Source organism: Bubalus kerabau, chromosome 17 (genome assembly GCF_029407905.1).
Source record: "Bubalus kerabau isolate K-KA32 ecotype Philippines breed swamp buffalo chromosome 17, PCC_UOA_SB_1v2, whole genome shotgun sequence".
In the NCBI taxonomy this organism is placed as follows: domain Eukaryota; kingdom Metazoa; phylum Chordata; class Mammalia; order Artiodactyla; family Bovidae; genus Bubalus; species Bubalus kerabau.
In genome coordinates this window covers 53,460,703-53,483,046 of record NC_073640.1, presented here as the reverse complement: position 1 = coordinate 53,483,046, position 22,344 = coordinate 53,460,703, and the positions used below count along the sequence as shown (strand labels likewise).

The window sequence follows — 22,344 nt, the reverse complement described above, 5'->3', positions numbered from 1 at the left end:
TGGTTTAGTCGCTAAGTCATGTCCGACTCTTGCAACCCTATGGACTGTAGCCTGCAAGGCTCCTCTGTCCATGAGATTCTCCAGGCAGGAAGACCAGAGTGAATTGCCATGCCATTCTCCAGATCTTCCTGACCCAGGACCCAGGGATCTAACAGGTGTCTCTTATGTTTCCTGCATTGGCAGATGGATTCTTTACCATGAGCACCACTTGAAGCCCATTTTTGTTATGTCCTAAGCAGCAGCAGCAGCAGCAGATAAAAGATAGTGTGTTCATTTAGTCCTTGTACCACTGGTGGCATCTTGAACTTTTTTAAAACTAGGTTTTGCATATTTTTTGCTAAATTTATTCCTAAGAAACATGGGAGAAGATTGTGGCTATTGTTTGTAGGGCCTCTTTGTCAGCTCAGCTGTGGGCTGCCATAACAAAATGCCGTAGACTGGGTGGCTTAAACAAAATAAATTTATTTTCTCACAGTTCTGGAAGCCACAAGTCTGCGATCAGGGAGCCAGCATGGTCAGGTTCTGGTGAGGTCTCTTCCTGGTTTGCATGCGGCCGATATCTTGCTGTGGACTCGCATGCAGCCTGGGAACCATGGTCTCACTTCTTCTTCTAAGAATGTTCTCCTCTCAGGGAGACCCCACCCTAATGAGCTAATTTAAACCTAATTACCTCCCAGATCCCTTCTCAAGATATCACCGTGGGCATTAGGACTGCAACATATAAATTTGGGGAAGATAGGCTTCAGTCCAGAGCACTCTTCCAAAGGCATTTCAAATTGTTTTACTAAGTATATCAGAAATCCACTCATTTTTTGGGGTGTGTTTTTCTGTCATAATTGAACAAATTCCTTATATTACTTTTATACTTAACAATGTTTCGTTTTATTCTCTTGGATTTTCCTAGTAACTGATGTTAGCAGCTGTAAATGATGATATTTTGACTTAATTGTTTCTTATGTTAAGGTCACGTCATGTTTTCCCTAATATCAAGGATTGCTGCTGCTGCTGCTAAGCCGCTTCAGTCATGTCCAACTCTATGCGACCCCATAGATGGCAGCCCATCAGGCTCCCCCGTCCCTGGGATTCTCCAGGCAAGAACTCTGGAGTGGGTTGCCATTTCCTTCATCAATGCATGAAAGTGAAAAGTGAAAGTGAAGTCGCTCAGTCATGTCCGACTCTAGCGACCACATGGACTGCAGCCTACCAGGCTCCTCCGCCCATGGGATTTTCCAGGCAAGAGTACTGGAGTGGGGTGCCATCACCTTCTCCATATCAAGGACTAGCACTTCTGAAATCAAGTGAAGCAATAGCATGGATAGTGAGCAATCTTGTCCAAATCCTAACTTAAAGGAGAATATTTTTATTTTCTCTATGAAGCTGAATGCTGGCTATTGCCTATTCCAGATATTTTATGGCTACTCTACCATATATTTTTCTCAACTGTAAATCAAACTAAGGAAATGTTTTTTTCTCCATATTTTACAGTAAATTCTTTTTAAATTTTTAACCAAGATATTACACTGAGTATTCTCAATAATCTTTTCAGCTCCTGTCAAGAGGATCAAATTGTCTTCCTCCTTTGATCACTTAAAAAATAGTTGCTGTCTCAGTGTTGAATCATTCTCTGTTGTAGAAGTGGAACAAGAGAGGCTGGCAGGGTGAGCAGGTTACTTGCTCAAGGCCCAGTAGGAGGTCATGTTCTGTGGAGGTCAGGGCCGGGGCTAGGCTGTAATAAATAATCTGAACATCTCAACAACTTAAAATTAAAAGGTTATTATTTTCCTGCTCATGCTACATGCCCATCCCTGACCATAACAGTCATGTAGAAATGGGGGCTAGTGGGGACTCTCTCCTGACATATGAAGAAACAGGGAAAAATGCATGACATGCATAAGTTTAGACCTCATTTCACCAGATAAAGGAAATCTCATCCAAGTTCAATGTGGCAGAGAAGTTTATGCACCAAGAGATGTACTGGGAATACTTAATGAATGAATAGTAGTGAACTTTGCCACACACACAAGGCAGCTCTCTGGGCTCCTTTCCTTCCCATGAGACTGTGGGTCAACAAGATGCAGTTGAAACCCTTGCTCAACCCAGGAACATGCTGGTCCCTCTCTTGGATACTCCAGTGGACACAACCTGTGCTGAAGTCGGTCAAGGATATTCAGGGCTCCACCTAGATGGACCCATTGGTGATAGTTGACCCCGTGTGGCAGGACGATGTGAGGAGTGGTCATGAGAGTCAGAAAAATGGGTGCAAAGGTGGGCAGGGTGTTATTTAAAGTCTCTATCAAGCATGATGTGGGCATGACTAGACAGTACCTCCATGAGTTGGGGTGTAGGGATTGAGTCTGGGAGGCTGACTCTGTTGACTGCTGATGGTGGGCAGGACCAGGGTGCTGGGAGGAGGGTTGAAGTGACAAGATGAGTGTGGACACTCAGAAGCTTAGAGCAAGCACTGTGTATCCACTGAGTAGAAGTAGGTCAGTATTTGATCAGCCAAGTCCCCACCTACACCAGGGCGGGCCAGAGGTTTCTGCTCCCCTCTACCCCTCTCTGGGAAGGTCCTCTGGAGGAGGAAATGGCAACCCACTCCAGTACTCTTCCCTGGAAAATCCCATGGACAGAGGACTGTGGGGTTGTGAAGAGTTGGACACAACTTAGTAACTAACCATCACCAACATAGAATCAGAAGTACTTGACATGTAAATCTATGTAAATGAACATGCAAATATCCTTAGATTTTCTCGGTGGGGCAACCAAGTGCTCTGCAGGGCTCTCCTCATTGACACTCTCTCCCTTACACCCGCAGGAAAATGCCTCTGTCTGGGTGAGAGTTTGGCCCGCTCCAGCCCTTCCTCATCTTTACCTCCTTGCAGCAGAACTTCTCCTTGGGGTTTCCCAAGGCCCCTGAGGACATTGACCTTACACCAAGGGTGAATGGGCTGGGGAGACTTCCCCCTGTGTTCCAGGTCAGCTCCCTGCCCTGCAGGGGAGGGGGAAGGCAGGAAGAGGCTCAGATCCCCTCTGAGTCCTTGCATGCAGCCCCTCTCTCTGTCCAGAATTAACGCATGCAGGCTCCTGACTCCTCCCTGCTCACTCTCTCCTGTGGAAAGTCCCTTCTGTGGTCTCTCCATCATCCAGCCTGCTGTAGTCACCACTCATCCCCAGATGGCCTGTTTTGTTGAGGATATTTCAGGGTCAAGAAATACCTGCAATATATTAGTGTTACCACCCCGCTAGCACAGTCTGGATAACTGAAGCCCCAGAGGAGGACAAGATTTAGACCCAAGCTTATCCAGAGCAGCAGCAGCAGCACCAGGTTCGCTGCCTCCCCTCTTTGTCTCATTTACTCTGCTCACCCCTGCCCTCTTCCTCTCTCCTTAAACTGAAATCCCTAGTCCAGCCCTCAGTGCTATTTTCCTGTGTGACTTCAAAATATCTCCCTCCCCTCTTTGATTTTATCCTTTAAAACCCGTGAGACCAAAATAATGTTCTGTTCTCTCTGGCCAATGGCTATCTGTGCTCCCTTTGCTCTCTCTCTTTTAGGTAAATTCACATATCTTAACATTAACCATAACAATTTTAAGGTGTACACCTCAATGGTATTTAGTACAATCATGTTGTGTAACCATCAATTCTATCTGTTCTGAAACATTTTCATCACCCCATAAAAACCTCCATGCCATTAACATGTCAGTCCCCAATTCTCTCCTCCAATTAACCCCTGACAACCATGACTATGCCTTTGGCTTTTATTTTTCAGATGAATTCATCAATTCTGGAAATTTCATATAAATGGCATCATACATGAAGTGATTGTTTTGGCTTTTTCATTTAGCTTAATGTTTTTAAGTTTCATTCACATTTTGGCAGGTATCAGTACTTCATTTCCTTCATGGCTGAATAGTATTGTGTTATGTGGAAATACCACTTTTATGTATTCCTTCATCAGTGGATTGATGTTTGTTTCCACATTTTGGCTATTGTGAATAGAGTTGCTAGGAACACTCGTGTACGCACTGCCCCATTTTTGTTTCACTCTGTATTGGGGTAATAGAAGGGAGGTGTTCTTCCATTTTTTTTTCCAGCAAGGCTTTACTGGGGCTCCTCCTGCAGTATGGGGGACTGGGAACAAGTAACAGGTTCCCTTGCTGAACTGCTGACTAAGTGGGGCGAGCTTGTTCCTTATATGGGGTGAGGGTAGGGGTGTGTCCAGGGGTTAGGTTGTAGGGTTGGTTTAGGTGGTTTGCCAACCCCTCTGGTGAGAGTTGGATCATAAAGAAGGCTGAGGGCTGAAGAATTGATTCTTTTGAATTCTGGCACTAGAGAAGACTCTTGAGAGTCCCTTGGACAGCAGGGAGACCAAATCAGTCAATCCTAAGGGAGTGAAGTGAAAGTCACTCAGTTGTGTCTGACTCTTTGCGACCCCATGGACTATACAGTCCATGGAATTCTCCAGCCCAGAATACTGGAGTGGGTAGCCTTTCCCTTCTCCAGGGGATCTTCCCAACACAGGGATCAAACTCAGGTCTCCTGCATTGCAGGGGATTCTTTACTGGCTGAGCCACAAGGGAAGCCCAAGAATACTGGAATGGGTAGCCTATCCCTTCTCCAGAGGATCTTCCCAACCCAGGAATCAAACTGGGGTCTCCTGCATTGCAGGTGGATTCTTTACCAACTGAGCTATCATGGAAGCCCAATCCTAAGGGAAATCAACCCTGAAAATTCATTGGAAAGACTGATGCCGAAGCTCCAATACTTTGGCCACTTGATGCAAAGAGCCAACTCATTGGAAAAGACCTTGATGCTGGGAAAGATTGAGGGCAAGAGGAGAAGGGGGTGTAAGAGGATGAGGTGGTTAGATAGTATCATTAACTCAATGGACATGAGTTTGAGCAAACTCCCAGAGATAGTGAATGACAGGGAAACATGGTGTGGTTCAGTTCACGGGGTTGCAAAGAGTCAGACGTGACTTGGTGACTGAACAACAAATAGGTACTTTGTATTTTATTGCTGGAGGAGAGGTGTGCCCGGGTGCAAGCCCTGAGGTGAAGAATCCAGATCCCAGCTCGTCCTCATCTCCCCTGACCCACTCTAAACTGTTGTTCGTAAGGGGTCAGGGGTTGACTGTCTCCTCTTCTGAAACTTCTTTCTGCTGGAGAGACCCTAGCCTTCCCTAGCTTGTAGAATCCCTTTCTGAATATTCTCAGACCTGTAGGGACCTGGACCACTCTGCTGGAATGGGTTGATTTTCTTGAGTCATCATGAGGTTTAGTTCCAACTATTGGAGCCTGGAAGACACAAACTTAACCTAGCCTTTAAACAAACAAGGGCTGAAAAGGAGAAGAACAACAATAGCCTTGAAGGGTCTAGAAAGGAAAGGAACCACATTAACATTGGAAGGGCTTCCTTAACTGTTGACCAGATGGGGAGGCGATGTCACCCCTTTCAAGAAGCCACTCTGCTTTGGTATATATTTTTGTTAATCTCCAAATTCAAGTTTAATATGTTTCTCTATTTTTATAATGGAAGTTCTGGACCTATTGGTCCCAGATGTCCTTATTGGACCAAAAATTCTTAGTCATAGGTTGACCACAGTAGGGTAGAAAACAGAGCACGAGACATACGTAGTAATATGAATGTGTATGACTGGAAAAAAAAGGGTTATAAGAAAATGAAAACCTCCTGCCAGCAAGTTTGTTAAACCTCATAGAATCCTAGAGAACAAAGTAGAGAATCAGTTTCTAATTTTCTCTCCTATATTAAATAACAAGATTGGTGGTTATTTGTCTGCTGAAGCCTAGCAGCTTGTTGTCAAATTTTCTCCATGTTTGTTTCCACTGATAGCTGAGTCAGGAAGATCCCCTGGAGAAGGATACGGCAACCATTCCAGTATGCTTGCCTGGGAAATCCCATGGATAAGAGGAGCCTGGAAGGCTGCAGTCCATGGGGTCTCAAAGAGTTGGACATGACTCAGCAACTAAACACACACACACACACACACACACACACATCTTTAATGGTCATCAGGTCTGTGGCTGTTTTCTTTGCCTCCCGATCTGCCATTTTTTGTTCCCCTGGGTAATTTGTGAATTTTCCTTTTGGTGTCCACAGCAGGGAATAACTACTACTAGTTTTGGCTTTTGAGCCCTTTCTGTGAGCTATAAAATCGCAGGTCCATATTTTACAGGAGATTTTTTTGCATATAAAAATCCTCTTTCTTTTCAGATGGTAGCATGGGCATGTATAAGACAAGGAAGGCATATTTTGAGTCTCTGTATATATTTATAATCTTTCCTTCCCCTAAGGTTAAGGCTCAAGTTGGGGCTATTAGCTCAGCCCTTTGGGATGAAGTATTACTGATAAAGGTTTTGCTTTTACGAAGTATAAGGGTTCATAATAGCATGGCCTGCCCTCCCAAAGGAGAAGGCAATGGCACCCTACTCCAGTATTCTTGCCTGGAAAATCCCATGGACGGAGGAGCCTGGTGGGCTGCAGTCCATGGGGTCGCTAAGAGTCGGACACGATTGAGCAACTTCACTTTCACTTTTCACTTTCATGCATTGGAGAAGGAAATGGCAACCCACTCCAGTGTTCTTGCCTGGAGAATCCCAGGGATGGTGGAGCCTGGTAGACTGCCCTCTATGGGGTCGCACAGAGTCGGACACGACTGAAGCAATTTAGCAGCAGCAGCCCTCCCAACTCTATCTTTAAGGCAACTACTGACATAAGTAAACCATTCCTCCTCAGGTTTTTCTATGGCCTGGTCAGTAAGATCAGATCCATAGGCATAAACCTAGTCAAGGGTTTCAAGGCAGGAATGTCTTAGTTCTGGGGCCTGAGTAGGCGTTAGTGTTGCTGGGTTGAGGGTGTGGCAAGTTTTGAAGGTTACATCTGGGAAGTCAAGGAGTAAAGCGTGGTATTTAGTAAGGTGGCCTCCAGCTAACGAATGGTGGCCTTTAATTTCCAGAATCCCTTGTCCTCGATGAGGGGTCTGGACTTTCGGTGGCTGTCCACAGGTGGGCTTGTTTGCTTCTTCCACTAATAAAGCAGGGGCAGCTGTCACCCAGATGCAGCCAGGCCACCCTCAGGCCATGGAATCCAGTTGTTTGGGAAAAACAGCCAATAGGCTTAGGAACTTCTAGCTTTCATACAAGGACCCCCAGAGCAGTGCCCTGTTTTTCAGCTTCATACTAGATAAATGGCTTTTTAAATTGGAGAGTGCTATATCTTTAAAAAAAAAATCTCCTGGGGACTTCCCTAGTGGTCCAGTGGGTAAGACTCTGTGCTTCCACTTCAGGGCACAGGTTCAATCCATGGTCAGGGAACTAACATCCCATACAAAATTTCCTCCCAGATTATAAAGCAACATGCTCCTCTTTTAAGGCAAAATAATAGGGACTTCCCTGGTGGTCCAGTGGTTTAGAAGCCACCTGCCAATGCAGGAGACATGGGTTCGATCCCTATTCTGGGAAGATTCATATGCCTTGGGGCAAAGAAGGCAGTGTGCCACAACTATGGAGCCCTGGCGCTACAACTACTGAGGCCAAGCTCCTGGAACCCGTGCTGCACAACGAGAGAGGCCACCACAGTGAGAAGCCTGAGCACCGCAGTCAGAGAGTAGCCCCGACTTCCCGCAACTAAAGAAAAGTTGGCGCACAGCATGGAAAACCCAGCACCACCAAAAACAAAGAAAGAAATAATAAAAATAAAACAGAGTAATAAAGCTTCTCTTTCTCAACTAACCTGGAAATACCTCTATGGTACATTAAGCTAAAAAATAAACTTGAAAAAATCTGACTGGCTGTTGTTCTCAACTGGGAGTGTGGGTCAGAGTCACATGAATGAATGTTGCAAATGCAAATTCCTGTGACCTCCTAGCGGAGAGTCAGATCTGGAAAAGCTGGAAGGAGGTTCAGGTGAGTATTTGCACAAGGCCAACAATGGTTTCATTTTTCTCCTCTCACAGGGAATCAAAAGTCTGGAAGGAGATCTGCCAAACAGTTAATCGTGGTTATCTCTAGAAGGACAGGTGAAGGAGGAATTTTACATCCGACATTATACAATTTTGCAGTTTTTTTTGTTGCAATTGTTGATGTTAGGTACTACATTTCTCTGTAAGCCAAACACAGAGATATGCTCTTAAATACATAAATCATCTTAAGTAGTCAGCAAATTTATCCTGTGTAACCATTAATGCGCCCCCCTACTTCCACCCCGCTCCTCCCAGACTTCATCGACTCCTGCCTGCTCTGCTTGGATACAGTGGGATGCCAGAGAGGCAATGGGTGGCGGGAGGGGAGGAGAAAAAGACGCGGGGTGAGAAGGGAGGAGAAAGGAGTAGAAGAATTGGGTGAGGGGAGATTCTGAAGGGGAAAAACATTAGCAAGTGGTGAAAAGAGCTACAGAGGCAGAAAGAAGCTGGGAGAGGAAGGGGGACAAATCCACCAAAGAGATGGAGAGACGGATTGAACCAAGCAAGGCTGAGGCAGGAGAGAGATGGTTGAGCATAGAGGAAAGGAAAAACGGCCAGATGACGTGAGACCCAGAAAGAGGTGGAGGGACCCAGAGACATGTATGTGCAGCAGGGCCCCAGTCTCTCCTGACATGAACCCTCCGCCTCTGGACCCAGGAGAAGTCCATCTTCAACAGCAAGTGCCACGAGCGCAACCTCATTGTCACTGCTCTGTTGCTCTTCTTCCCTGGCCCTGAGACCACCAGCACCACACTCCGCTATGGATTCCTGTTCATACTCACATACCTGCACATTGCAGGTGGGCGGACTGGGGACAGCCACTTGGGGGAGGGGCATTCTGACCCTTCTGGGGGCTGCAGAAATGGGTCTAGTGGTCTTCTGTGAACCAGAAAGGCAGTGTTCCCCTCTTATACCAGGAGCACTGTAAGGTTTCTTTCCCTCTTTGGCTGAACCCTATAGCAAGAGAATCATATTTCCCCCACCAGGGACTGAACCCATGCCCCCTGCATTGGAAGCTCAAAGTCTTAACTACTGGACCACCAGGGTAGTCCTGGAGCACTGGAGGTTCTGAATGACTCCAAAACTAAGCCAGCCTAGTTGATGGATGGATGAATGAAGAATCTGCCAATGTAGGGGGTTCCTTGGTGGTCCAGTGTTTAGGACTCAGTGCTTTTACTGTCTTGGCCCCAGGTTCAATCCCTGGCAGAGGAACTAAGATCCTGGAAGCAGAACAGCATGGCTAAAAAGAGAGAAAGAGAGAGAAGCTGTCAATGTCTTTTCCTCCATCACTTAAGGATAGACCCATCCATTTATCCATCTGTCTATTCTTTCATTCACCAATTAAACTAATTCATCATCTGATTCTTTCATCTATGATTCATCTAAGAACATACACTTCCATTCTTTATTTGGATAATTGATTCCTCTGTTGATCTTTTAAAATAATTATTCACTGAATGAATTGTCATTGATACATTGGTCCCTTTATTCATTCATTCATCCACATAGTTTTCTAAAACTAGGTAACATACCTTAATCCTTCCATCATCCAGTTTTTCAATTCATCCTTCATCCAATCTATCTTTTGATTTATGTACTTAGTAATTGACTCTTTTATTCACCCTTTGTTTATATATCTATTATTCAATCCAACTAACGACCCACTTATTCCTCTATTTATTCCTTTAAAACAATTCATTCACTTTATTCTTCCATAAATTTAACCATCCACCATTCATGTGGTTTACTGGCTAATCATGTTCATTTATTTATTTGTCTATGGATCATTTAGTAATAAATGATTAATTGATCTTTGATAAGGAAATAATATATCCATTCATTAACATTCTTCTATTATCAGTCTTTCCATTCATGAATTGACCCACTGCTTGATTGATTGATGTATTCATTTATTTTTTCCAGTTGTTTGTGGGTTAATTCACTGATCTGTTTTATTATTATATTCCTGAGGACCTAGCACATTGACACATCTATAATACACTCACGGTAAATATTAGTTCTTCTTAGAGGAGGAGTTTCTACAGGTTCATACCTTGAGTTCTCAGTCTGAAATTCTGAGCAAAACGTGGGTGCACATGTGTGTGCATGCTTGCCTGTGCATGTTGGGAGAGTATCCATAACATTCATTAGATACCAACGGATGAGAAATCTTACAATTTTCCCACTTCGCCTCCTGCCACAAGCTGGTTACTCAGAGGGGTGTCAATGATCTAACCATTTCCTATAGGTTTTTCCGGTTTCATTGGCCTGGAAATGAATGGGCTCATGTTCACAGAACATTGAACTGTGTTTCAACATAGAAAGCAGTGTTCCTGGAGAAATGTCTCTATAAACAAGGTTCACTCGTCCCATGCTTCTGTGCAGAGAGAATCCACAAGGAGATTGACCAGGTAATTGGCTCATATTGCCCTCCAGCCCTGGATGACAGAGCCCAAATGCCATACACAGATGCAGTCATCCATGAGATTCAGAGATTTGCGGACCTCATCCCCATTGGCGTGTCCCACATGGATACTAAAGACACTCATTTCTGAGGGTACATCCTCCTGAAGGTACAGTACCTTACTGGGCTCCCATATCTCCTCTGTGTGAGCCTCCTACAACAACTCTTTTGGTTGGATCACTCACTCTTGTTTCATTATGTCTGGAGGTGGGTTGGAGAGGGAATGGAAGTATCTTTTAATCTTGTGACCCTCCCCTCAGGGCACAGGAGTCTATCCCATCCTGAGCTCTGCTCTCCATGATCCGGGTTACTTTGAAAAACCAGATGCATTCAACCCTGACCACTTTCTGTTTGTTTGGGTTTGTTTCTTAAATTTTTGGGCCACTCTGTGGGGCATATGGGATCTTGGTTCCCTGACTAGGGATTGAAATGGCACTCCCTGCATTGGAAGTGTAGAGTCTTAACCGCCAACAAGGTCCCCCTGACCACATTCAGGATGCCAATAAAAGTAGGCTGGACCTGCATTCCAGAGTACAGGTGCCATTGTCTCCTTGAGACAAACAGAGGTCTTAGTTCATGGGGCAGTTAGCTTACACCAGTTGCTTTACCTGTATTCACCCATCTCATCTTCACTCCAAGCCTAGAGGGGGCTAGAGAAGTGAAATCACATCCTAAGGCACATCTTGGGAAGCTAGATCTTGGGCAATTACTTTTAACCTCTTGATTGGTATGTTGCCATTTTCTCTTTCAGGGTATCTTCCAGACACAAGGATTGAACCTGCATCTCTTCTGCATTGGGCAGGCAAATTCTTCATCACTGAGCCACCTGGGAAGCTCCACACACATTGGTATCAAATATCTGTTGAGCACTATGCTGATCCCAAATATTTTATTGGGGTTTGAAGGTAGTGCAGCAGGTAAGTCACATAGAAACACAGTTTTTGCCCCAGGAAATTTACAGTCCAGTAGGGAAGATGAGCATAAGTCATGGTCACAAAATAACCTATAATTAAACGACTGCTTGCAATATGCTTAAAACTGCTTGGCTAAAGTACGTGCTCAGAGGGCAACTCCTTTTTTTTTTTTTTAACTTCTCATTTTTTAAATAATAATTTTCTTTCTTTCTTTCTTTCTTTTTTTGGCCATGCTGGGTCTTCTGTTGATGCCCAGGCTTTTCTCCAGTTGCAGCGAGCAGGGGATAGCTGCAGTACTCGAGTTTCTCATCGTGGTGGCTTCTCTTGTTGCAGACCGTGTGCTCTAAAGTGCATGGGCTTCAGTAGTTGCAGCACGGTGGGCTCAGTAGCTGTGGCTCCTGGCCCATAGAGCACCGGCTCAGCAGTTGTGGTGCATGGGCTTCGTTGCTCCAAGGCATGTGGGATTGTCCCAGATCAAGGATGGAACCCATGTCTCCTGTGCTGGCAGGCAGATCCTTTACCAGTGAGCCACTAGGAAAGACCAAGGGCAACTCTTATTCAGATAATTAATCATAATTGTGATAAGTGCGCTAAAGCTGGCTTTAGGAACATAAAATAGGAAGTAATGACTCCCCCTGGTGGGTCGGTGAGGAAAAGCTTACCTGAAGCAGGGGCTTCTAAGCTATGACATCATGGGGCAGTATCAACCAGCCACTGGAAGGGGTGTTCCTTCAGAGGGAGAAGCAAGGGCAGAGCCTGCAGGTGGACACAGCATGGTTCATCTTAGAAAGTAGAACTCTGGAAGAGCCAGTTACAGAAGTCGTGTCCGACTCTTTGCGACCCCATGGACTATAGGCTACCAGTCTTCTCAGTCCGTCCATGAAATTTTCCAGGCAAGAATACTGGAGTGGGTTGTCATTTCCTTCTCCAGAAGATAGCAGTGAAGAACTCAGCTGGGCGGGGCCTTGACATGGGGAGGAGTCTGGATTTGTCCTGCCTGCCAGGGAGGGGCTGGAGAGGGGGGGGCTGGGGGGGGGCTGGAGGGGGAGGGGGGGCTGGAGGCAGGGTGGTGGGGATTATCGGGGGAAGTTGGGAGAATCTTGACCTGCTCTGGCTTCTCTCTCTCCCCATTCTCCACTCTTTGACCCCATCCAGAAAAAATCCCGATGCCCAGAGTCTTTCTCCTTGGGGAGAAAGGTAGACCCCAGCATCACGTCCCTAATCTTGAATTGCACAGGTGACTTCAGTGACCGGGGACTCCTAGCTCCTTGCAATGCAATGGCCTCTTCCCTCATTTCATCTTCATGAGAGTCATGCGACACGTGGGGTCGGGGAGCTGAGGGTCAATTTCTCCATCCATGAGTCCTTTCTGAAGTTTAGAGAGTGACAGAGATGTGGCAAATAAACAGACACAGACAGATAAGGACAAAGGAGTGAGGAACACAGAGAAAGACAGGAGAGATGATGGCAGAAAGAGAGTGAATATGAGATAATAAAAGAAGGTGGAGAGTGAAGTGAAGCGAAGTGAAAGTCGCTCAGTCGTATCTAACTCTTTGCGACCCCATGGACTGTATAGTCCATGGAATTCTCCAGGCCAGAATACTGGAGTGGGTAGCCTTTCCCTTCTCCAGGGGATCTTTCCAACCGAGGGATCCAACCCAGGTCTCGGGCATTGGAGGCAGATTCTTTACCAGCTGAGCCGCAAGGGAAGCCCGAGGTGGAAGGTGGAGGAGGGATAAAAGGTAGAGAAACAGAGTAAGACAGAGAGAGGAAAAGAGAAAGTGATATAAGGAGCAATGAAGAAACACTGAAGGAGAGAAGAGGGAACTATACAGGAATACTGAAAAATGAGAGCACTGCAGAGAGAATCAGACCCGCACAGACAGACAAAGGGAGTTAAACAAGATTGGCGAGGATAAGGAAGAGGAACAAGAGAAGACAGACAGAGGAACAGTGCCTGGCAGAAAGTATAGCCATATAAAAATACTGAGGAGATGGCCATCGGCAGAGAGAAAGAGCCAAAGGGTGTCCAGTTGCAAAGCCCCAGGGATGGGGAGGACCGATTAGGAGGAAGCAGAAGTCAGGCTGTTCTGGAAAAGCCTGGTTGCAGAAAGAGTTACTGGAGATGAAACAGCTGGGAGCTCCATTCCAAATATTCGTGAGCTTATGTATCCTAACCTGTAAAAGTGCCTAGAAGATGTGGGTTAAGTGTTACTCGAAAAATTTTGACAAACACTAACTTCTTTACCTTCTTAATAGCCCTACAAGATAGGTGCTGTTCTTCACACATTAGACATGACAGGCATCAAAAATGTCAAGTCAGAAATATGCACCTGCCTATATGTGGAGGCTTCCCAGGTGGCACAGTGGTAAAGAATCAGCCTGCAAATGCAGAAGATGCAAGGGATGCAGGTTTATCCCTGGGTTGGGAAGATCCCCTGGAGTAGAAAATGCAACCTGCCATTTTCTTTTTTTTTTTAATTAATTTATTTTAATTGGAGGCTAATTTATTTACAATATTGTAGTGGTTTTTGCCATACATTGACATGAATCAGCCATGGGTGCACCTGTGTTCCCCATCCTGAACCCCCCTCCCACCTCCTTCCGCATCCTATCCCTCAGGGTCATCCCAGTGCACCAGCCCTGAGCACCCTGTCTCATGCATCGAACCTGGACTGGTGATCTGTTTCACATATACATGTATACATGGTAATATACATGTTTCAATGCTATTCTCTCAAATCATCCCACCCTCGCCTTCTCCCACAGAGTCCAAAAGTCTGTTCTTTACATCTGTGTCTCTTTTGTTGTCTCACATATAGGGTCATTGTTACCATCTTTCTAAATTCCATATATATGTGTTAATACTCTGTATTGGTGTTTTTCTTTCTGACTTACTTCACTCTGTATAACAGGCTCCAGTTTCATCTACCTGATTAGAACTGATTCAAATGCATTCTTTTTAATACCTGAGTAATATTCCATTGTGTATATGTACCATAGCTTTCTTTTTTTTTTTAATTTAATTTTATTTTTTACAAAATTGTATTAGTTTTGCCAAATATCGAAATGAATCCGCCACAGGTATACATGTGTTCCCCATCCTGAACCCTCCTCCTTCCTCCCTCCCCATACCATCCCTCTGGGTCGTCCCAGTGCACCAGCCCCAAGCATCCAGTATCGTGCATCGAACCTGACTGGCAACTCGTTTCATACATGATATTTTACATGTTTCAATGCCATTCTCCCAAATCTTCCCACCCTCTCCCTCTCCAACAGAGTCCATAAGACTGTTTTATACATCAGTGTCTCTTTTGCTGTCTCGTACACAGGGTTACTGTTACCATCTTTCTAAATTCCATACATATGCTTTAGTATACTGTATTGGTGTTTTTCTTTCTGGCTTACTTCACTCTGTATAATAGGCTCCAGTTTCATCCACCTCATTAGAACTGATTCAAAATGTATTCTTTTTAATGGCTGAGTAATACTCCATTGTGTATATGTACCACAGCTTTCTTATCCATTCATCTGCTGATGGACATCTAGGTTGCTTCCATGTCCTGGCTATTATAAACAGTGCTGTGATGAACATTGGGGTACACGTGTCTCTTTCCCTTCTGGCTTCCTCAGTGTGTATGCCCAGCAGTGGGATTGCTGGATCATAAGGCAGTTCTATTTCCAGTTTTTTAAGGTATCTCCACACTGTTCTCCATAGTGGCTGTACTAGTTTGCATTCCCACCAACAGTGTAAGAGGGTTCCCTTTTCTCCACACCCTCTCCAGCATTTATTGCTTGTAGACTTTTGGATCGCAGCCATTCTGACTGGTGTGAAATGGTACCTCATAGTGGTTTTGATTTGCATTTCTCTGATAATGAGTGATGTTGAGCATCTTTTCATGTGTTTGTTAGCCATATGTATGTCTTCTTTGGAGAAATATCTATTTAGTTCTTTGGCCCATTTTTTGATTGGGTCATTTATTTTTCTGGAGTTGAGCTGTAGGAGTTGCTTGTATATTTTTGAGATTAGTTGTTTGTCAGTTGCTTCATTTGCTATTATTTTCTCCCATTCTGAAGGCTGCCTTTTCACCTTGCTAATAGTTTCCTTTGATGTGCAGAAGCATTTAAGTTTAATTAGGTCCCATTTGTTTATTTTTGCTTTTATTTCCATTACTCTGGGAGGTGGGTCATAGAGGACCCTGCTGTGATTTATGTCAGAGAGTGTTTTGCATATGTTTTCCTCTAGGAGTTTTATAGTTTCTGGTCTTACTTAAAGAAACTGGTCTTACTGTAAAGAAACGTCTTTCTGGTCTGATCTGTTTAGATCTTTAATCCATTATGAGTTTATTTTTGTGTATGGTGTTAGAAAGTGTTCTAGTTTCATTCTTTTACAAGTGGTTGACCAGAGTTCCCAGCACCACTTGTTAAAGAGATTGTCTTTAATCCATTGTATATTCTTGCCTCCTTTGTCAAAGATAAGGTGTCCATATGTGCATGGATTTATCTCTGGGCTTTCTATTTTGTTCCATTGATCTCTATTTCTGTCTTTGTGCCAGTACCATACTGTCTTGATAACTGTGGCTTTGTAGTAGAGCCTGAAGTCAGGTAGGTTGATTCCTCCAGTTCCATTCTTCTTTCTCAAGATCGCTTTGGCTATTCGAGGTTTTTTGTATTTCCATACAAATTGCGAGATTATTTGTTCTAGCTCTGTGAAGAATACCGTTGGTAGCTTGATAGGCATTGCATTGAATCTATAAATTGCTTTGGGTAGTATACTCATTTTCACTATATTGATTCTTCCAATCCATGAACATGGTATATTTCTCCATCTATTAGTGTCCTCTTTGATTTCTTTCACCAGTGTTTTATAGTTTTTTATATATAGGTCTTTAGTTTCTTTAGGTAGATATATTCCTAAATATTTTATTCTTTCCGTTGCAATGGTGAATGGAATTGTTTCTTTAATTTCTCTTTCTGTTTTCTCATTATTAGTGTATAGGAATGCAGGGGGTTTCTGTGTGTTGATTTTATATCCTGCAACTTAACTATAGTCATTGATTAGTTCTAGTAATTTTCTGGTGGAGTCTTTAGGGTTTTCTATGTAGAGGATCATGTCATCTGCAAATAGTGAGAGTTTTACTTCTTCTTTTCCTATTTGGATTCCTTTTATTTCTTTTTCTGCTCTGATTGCTGTGGCCAAAACTTCCAAAACTATGTTGAATAGTAATGGTAAAAGTGGGCACCCTTGTCTTTAGAGGAAATGCTTTCAATTTTTCACCATTGAGGATAATGTTTGCTGTGGGTTTGTCATATATAGCTTTGATTATGTTGAGGTATGTTCCTTCTATTCCTGCTTTCTGGAGAGTTTTTATCATAAATGGATGTTGAATTTTGTCAAAGGCTTTCTCTGCATCTATTGAGATAATCATATGGTTTTTATTTTTCAATTTGTTAATGTGGTGTATTACATCGATTGATTTGCGGATATTGAAGAATCCTTGCATCCCTGGGATAAAGCCCACTTGGTCATGGTGTATGATCTTTTTAATGTGTTGTTGGATTCTGATTGCTAGAATTTTGTTAAGGATTTTTGCATCTATGTTCATCAGTGATATTGGCCTGTAGTTTTCTTTTTTTGTGGGATCTTTGTCAGGTTTTGGTATTAGGGTGATGGTGGCCTCATAGAATGAGTTTGGAAGTTTACCTTCCTCTGCAATTTTCTGGAAGAGTTTGAGCAGGATAGGTGTCAGCTCTTCTCTAAATTTTTGGTAGAATTCAGCTGTGAAGCCGTCTGGACCTGGGCTTTTGTTTGCTGGAAGATTTTTGATTACAGTTTCAATTTCTGTGCTTGTGATGGGTCTGTTAAGATTTTCTATTTCTTCCTGGTCCAGTTTTGGAGAGTTGTACTTTTCTAAGAATTTGTCCATTTCTTCCACGTTGTCCATTTTATTGGCATATAATTGCTGATAGTAACCTCTTATGATCCTTTGTATTTCTGTGTTGTCTGTTGTGATCTCTCCATTTTCATTTCTAATTTTATTGATTTGATTTTTCTCCCTTTGTTTCTTGATGAGTCTGGCTGATGGTTTGTCAATTTTATTTATCCTTTCAAATAACCAGCTTTTGGCTTTGTTGATTTTTGCTATGGTCTTTTTTGTTTCTTTTGCATTTATTTCTGCTCTAATTTTTAAAATTTCTTTCCTTCTACTAACGCTGGGGTTCTTCATTTCTTCCTTTTCTAGTTGCTTTGGGTGTAGAGTTAGGTTATTTATTTGACTTTTTTCTTGTTTCTTGAGGTATGCCTGTATTGCTATGAACTTTCCCCTTAGGACTGCTTTTACCGTGTCCCACAGGTTTTGGGTTGTTGTGTTTTCATTTTCATTCGTTTCTATGCAAATGTTGATTTCTTTTGTGATTTGTTGGTTATTCAGCAGTGTGTTGTTCAGCCTCCATATGTTGGAATTTTTAATAGTTTTTCTCCTGTATTTGAGATCTAATCTTACTTCATTGTGGTCAGAAAAGATGCTTGGAATGATTTATATTTTTTTGAATTTACCAAGGCTAGATTTATGGCCCAGGATGTGATCTATCCTGGAGAAGGTTCCATGTTGCACTTGAGAAAAAGGTGAAATTCATTGTTTTGGGATGAAATGTCCTTTAGATATCAATTAGGTCTACCTGGTCTATTGTATCGTTTAAAGTTTGTGTTTCCTTGTTAATTTTCTGTTTAGTTGATCTATCCATAGGTGTGAGTGGGGTATTAAAGTCTCCCACTATTATTGTGTTATTGTTAATTTCTCCTTTCATACTTGTTAGCATTTGTCTTACATACCACGGTGCTCCCATGTTGGGTGCATATATATTTATAATTGTTATATCTTCTTTTTGGATTGATCCTTTGATCATTATGTAGTGTCCTTCTTTGTCTCTTTTCACAGCCTTTATTTTAAAGTCTATTTTTTTCTGATATGAGTATTGCTACTCCTGCTTTCTTTTGGTCCCTATTTGCATGGAAAATCTTTTTCCAGCCCTTCACTTTCAGTCTGTATGTGTCCCCTGTTTTGAGGTGGGTCTCTTGTAGACAACATATGTAGGGGTCTTGTTTTTGTATCCATTCAGCCAGTCTTTGTCTTTTGGTTGGGGCATTCAACCCATTTACGTTTAAGGTAATTACTGATAAGTATGATCCCATTGCCATTTACTTTATTGTTTTGGGTTTGAATTTATACACAGTTTTTGTGTTTCCTGTCTAGAGAATATCCTTTAGGATTTGTTGAAGAGCTGATTTGGTGGTGCAGAATTCTCTCAGCTTTTGCTTGTCTGAAAAGCTTTTGGTTTCTCCTTCATACTTGAATGAGATCCTTGCTGGGTACAATAATCTGGGCTGTAGGTTATTTTCTTTCATCATTTTAAGTATGTCTTGCCATTCCCTTCTGGCTTGGAGAGTTTCTATTGAAAGATCAGCTGTTATCCTTATGGGAATTCCCTTGTGTGTTATTTGTTGTTTTTCCCTTGCTGCTTTTAATATTTGTTCTTTGTGTTTGATCTTTGTTAATTTGTTTAATATGTGTCTTGGGGTGTTTTGCCTTGGATTTATCCTGTTTGGGACTCTCTGGGTTTCTTGGACTTGGGTGATTATTTCCTTCCCCATTTTAGGGAAGTTTTCAACTATTATCTCCTCAAGTATTTTCTCATGGTCTTTCTTTTTGTCTTCTTCTTCTGGGACCCCTATGATTCGAATGTTGTAGCGTTTAATATTGTCCTGGAAGTCTCTGAGATTGTCCTCATTTCTTTTAATTCGTTTTTCTTTTTTCCTCTCTGATTCATTTATTTCTACCATTCTATCTTCTAATTCACTAATCCTATCTTCTGCCTCTGTTATTCTACTATTTGTTGCCTCCAGAGTGTTTTTAATTTCATTTATTGCATTATTCATTATATATTGACTCTTTTTTATTTCTTCTAGGTCCTTGTTAAACCTTTCTTGCATCTTCTCAATCCTTGTCTCCAGGCTATTTATCTGTGATTCCATTTTGATTTCAAGATTTTGGATCAATTTCACTATCATTATTCGGAATTCTTTATCAGGTAGATTCCCTATCTCTTCCTCTTTGGTTTGGTTTGGTGGGCATTTATCCTGTTCCTTTATCTGCTGGGTATTCCTCTGTCTCTTCATCTTGTTTAAATTGCTGATTTTGGGGTGTCCTTTCTGTATTCTGGCAGTTTGTGGAGTTCTCTTTATTGTGGCGTTTCCTCGCTTGTACCACAGCTTTCTTATCCATTTATCTTCTGATGGACATTTAGGTTGCTTCCATGTCCTGGCTATTATAAACAGTGCTGCGATGAACATCGGGGTACACATGTCTCTTTCAAGTCTGGTTTCCTTGCTGTGTATGCCCAGCAGTGGGATTGCTGGGTCATATGGCAGTTCTATTTCCAGTTTTTTAAGGAATCTCCACACTGTTCTCCATAGTGGCTGTACTAGTTTCCATTCCCACCAACAGTGTAAGAGGGTTCCCTTTTCTCCACACCCTCTCCAGCATTTATTGTTTGTAGATTTTTGGATAGCAGCCATTCTGAGCGGTGTGAGATGGTATCTTATTGTGGTTTTGATTTGCATTTCTCTGGTGCTAGAGAAGACTCTTGAGAGTCCCTTGGACTACAAGGAGATCCAACCAGTCCATTTTAAAGGAGATCAGCCCTGGGTGTTCTTTGGAAGGAATGATGCTAAAGCTGAAACTCCAATATTTTGGCCACCTCATGAGAAGAGTTGACTCATGGAAAAGACTCTGATGCTGGGAGGGGTTGGGGGCAGGAGGAGAAGCGGACGACAGAGGATGAAATGGCTGGATAGCATCACCGACTCGATGGACGTGAGTTTGAGTGAACTCTGGGAGTTGGTGATGGACAGGGAGGCCTGGCATGCTGCAATTCATGGGGTCACAAAGAGTCGGACACGACTGAGTGACTGAACTGAACTGAACTGAACTGATAATGAGTGATGTTGAGGTTGTTTTCATGTGTTTGTTAGCCATCTGTATGTCTTCTTTGGAGAAATGTCTGTTTAGTTCTTTGGCCCATTTTTTGATTGGGTCATTTATTTTTGTGGAATTGAGCTACACGAGCTGCTTGTATATTTTTGAAATTAATTCTTTGTCCATTGCTTCGTTTGTTATTATTTTCTCCCATTCTGAAGGCTGTCTTTTCACCTTGCTTATAGTTTCCTTCGTTGTGCAAAAGCTTTTAAGTTTAATTAGGTCCCATTTGTTTATTTTTGCTTTTATTTCCATTACTCTGGGAGGTGGGTCATAGAGGACCCTGCTGCGATTTATGTCAGAGAGTGTTTTGCATATGTTTTCCTCTAGGAGTTTTATAGTTTCTGGTCTTACTTAAAGAAACTGGTCTTACTGTAAAGAAACGTCTTTCTGGTCTGATCTGTTTAGATCTTTAATCCATTATGAGTTTATTTTTGTGTATGGTGTTAGAAAGTGTTCTAGTTTCATTCTTTTACAAGTGGTTGACCAGTTTTCCCAGCACCACTTGTTAAAGAGATTGTCTTTTCTCCATTGTGTATTCTTGCCTCCTTTGTCAAAGATAAGATGTCCATAGGTGTGTGGATTTATCTCTGGGCTTTCTATTTTGTTCCATTGATCTCTATTTCTGTCTTTGTGCCAGTACCATACTGTCTTGATGACTGTAGCTTTGTAGTATATTCTGAAGTTAGGCAGCAACCTGCCACTTTCTAATGATATTCATGCCTGGAAATGAAATGGTATTCATGCCTGGAAAATCCCATGGAGAGAGGAGCTTAGTGGGCTACAGTCCATGGGGCTGTGAAGAGTTGGACATGACAGAGTGCACACACACCCCTATGTGCAGGCAGATGCGTGTGCATGCGCATGCGCATGCGTGCGCGCACACACACACACACACACACACATATGCAGCAATATCTTCTTATATTCTATGGGGCCACAGAACTCTTCAAAAATTGAACAGAAGCTACAAACTCTGTCCTGGAAAAATGAGCAAGGTGCATCACCCAATGACTTTCAACTGCTTTCAAAGGATTTGGTAGTCCTCTACCAGTCTACTGTAACTGCAAGTTAAAGGCTAATCCCATACAAATCTATTGCAATGGACAGAGGTGTCTGGGTTTTGGGGTGTGACAGGGCAAAGAATGTGCATGCATCCTGTGTCCACATTGTGAACTTCTGTTCTGTGCTAGTGAGGGCATCGCTTGCACAGATTTATTCCTCTTCTTCACCATCACCCTCCAGAACTTCTCCATGGCCAGTCCCATGACCTCTGAGGACATCAACCAGACTCCCCAGGAGAGTGGAGTGGGCAAAGTGTCCCCAGTCTACCAGATCCAGTTCCTGCTCTGTCAAAGAGGCTGAAGGAAGGCGGTCAAGGATACCAGTGTCATGTGTGTCCCCACCTCTGCAGAGAGTGGCTGCTGGACTCTCTCCCTGTTTTCCTGCCTCTGAGGAGCCTGTGCTGTGATTCAGCATCCCTCCCCTCCATGGATGACACCTCCATGGCAAAAGCCCATCTACGTCTCACCTCCATCTGTCTTTCTGCAACTTGGCTCAGGATCTCTCTGCACTTCTGTCTCCAAGGCTACAGCTCACCCTGAGTGACTTCTCCCCTCTTGAGAATAGCCACAGCCTCCCTTTCTCAATTCTTGGGCTCCATGATCTGTGCATCCATGAGCTCGCTTGAGTCCTTTCAGTAGCCCCATTCAGTGGGTAAAGTGATCATGCCCATCATACAGATGAGTAAACAGATGCCATGCAATGGCCAGCTTGGTCCGAGGTCACCTGGCTAGTAAGTGGAGACGCGAGATTCACACTCTGGGTCCCTGGCTGTTGAACTCAAACTCTTCACACAACTCCTTTCTGTCCCCAAGATAGAGTTTAAAATGAAGATGAAGTTCAGTTCTGGTAACAAACCAGTTTAAAGTGCATAATGAGGTGGCATTT

At 43.1% G+C, this 22,344-nt stretch overlaps 1 pseudogene; it reads left to right on the top strand.

The window, feature by feature from the left end:
- The window catches only part of LOC129630659 (cytochrome P450 2B11-like), a 31,458-nt pseudogene extending 9,699 nt beyond the window's left edge, over positions 1–21,759 (top strand).
- Positions 21,760–22,344: the final 585 nt, after the last annotated feature.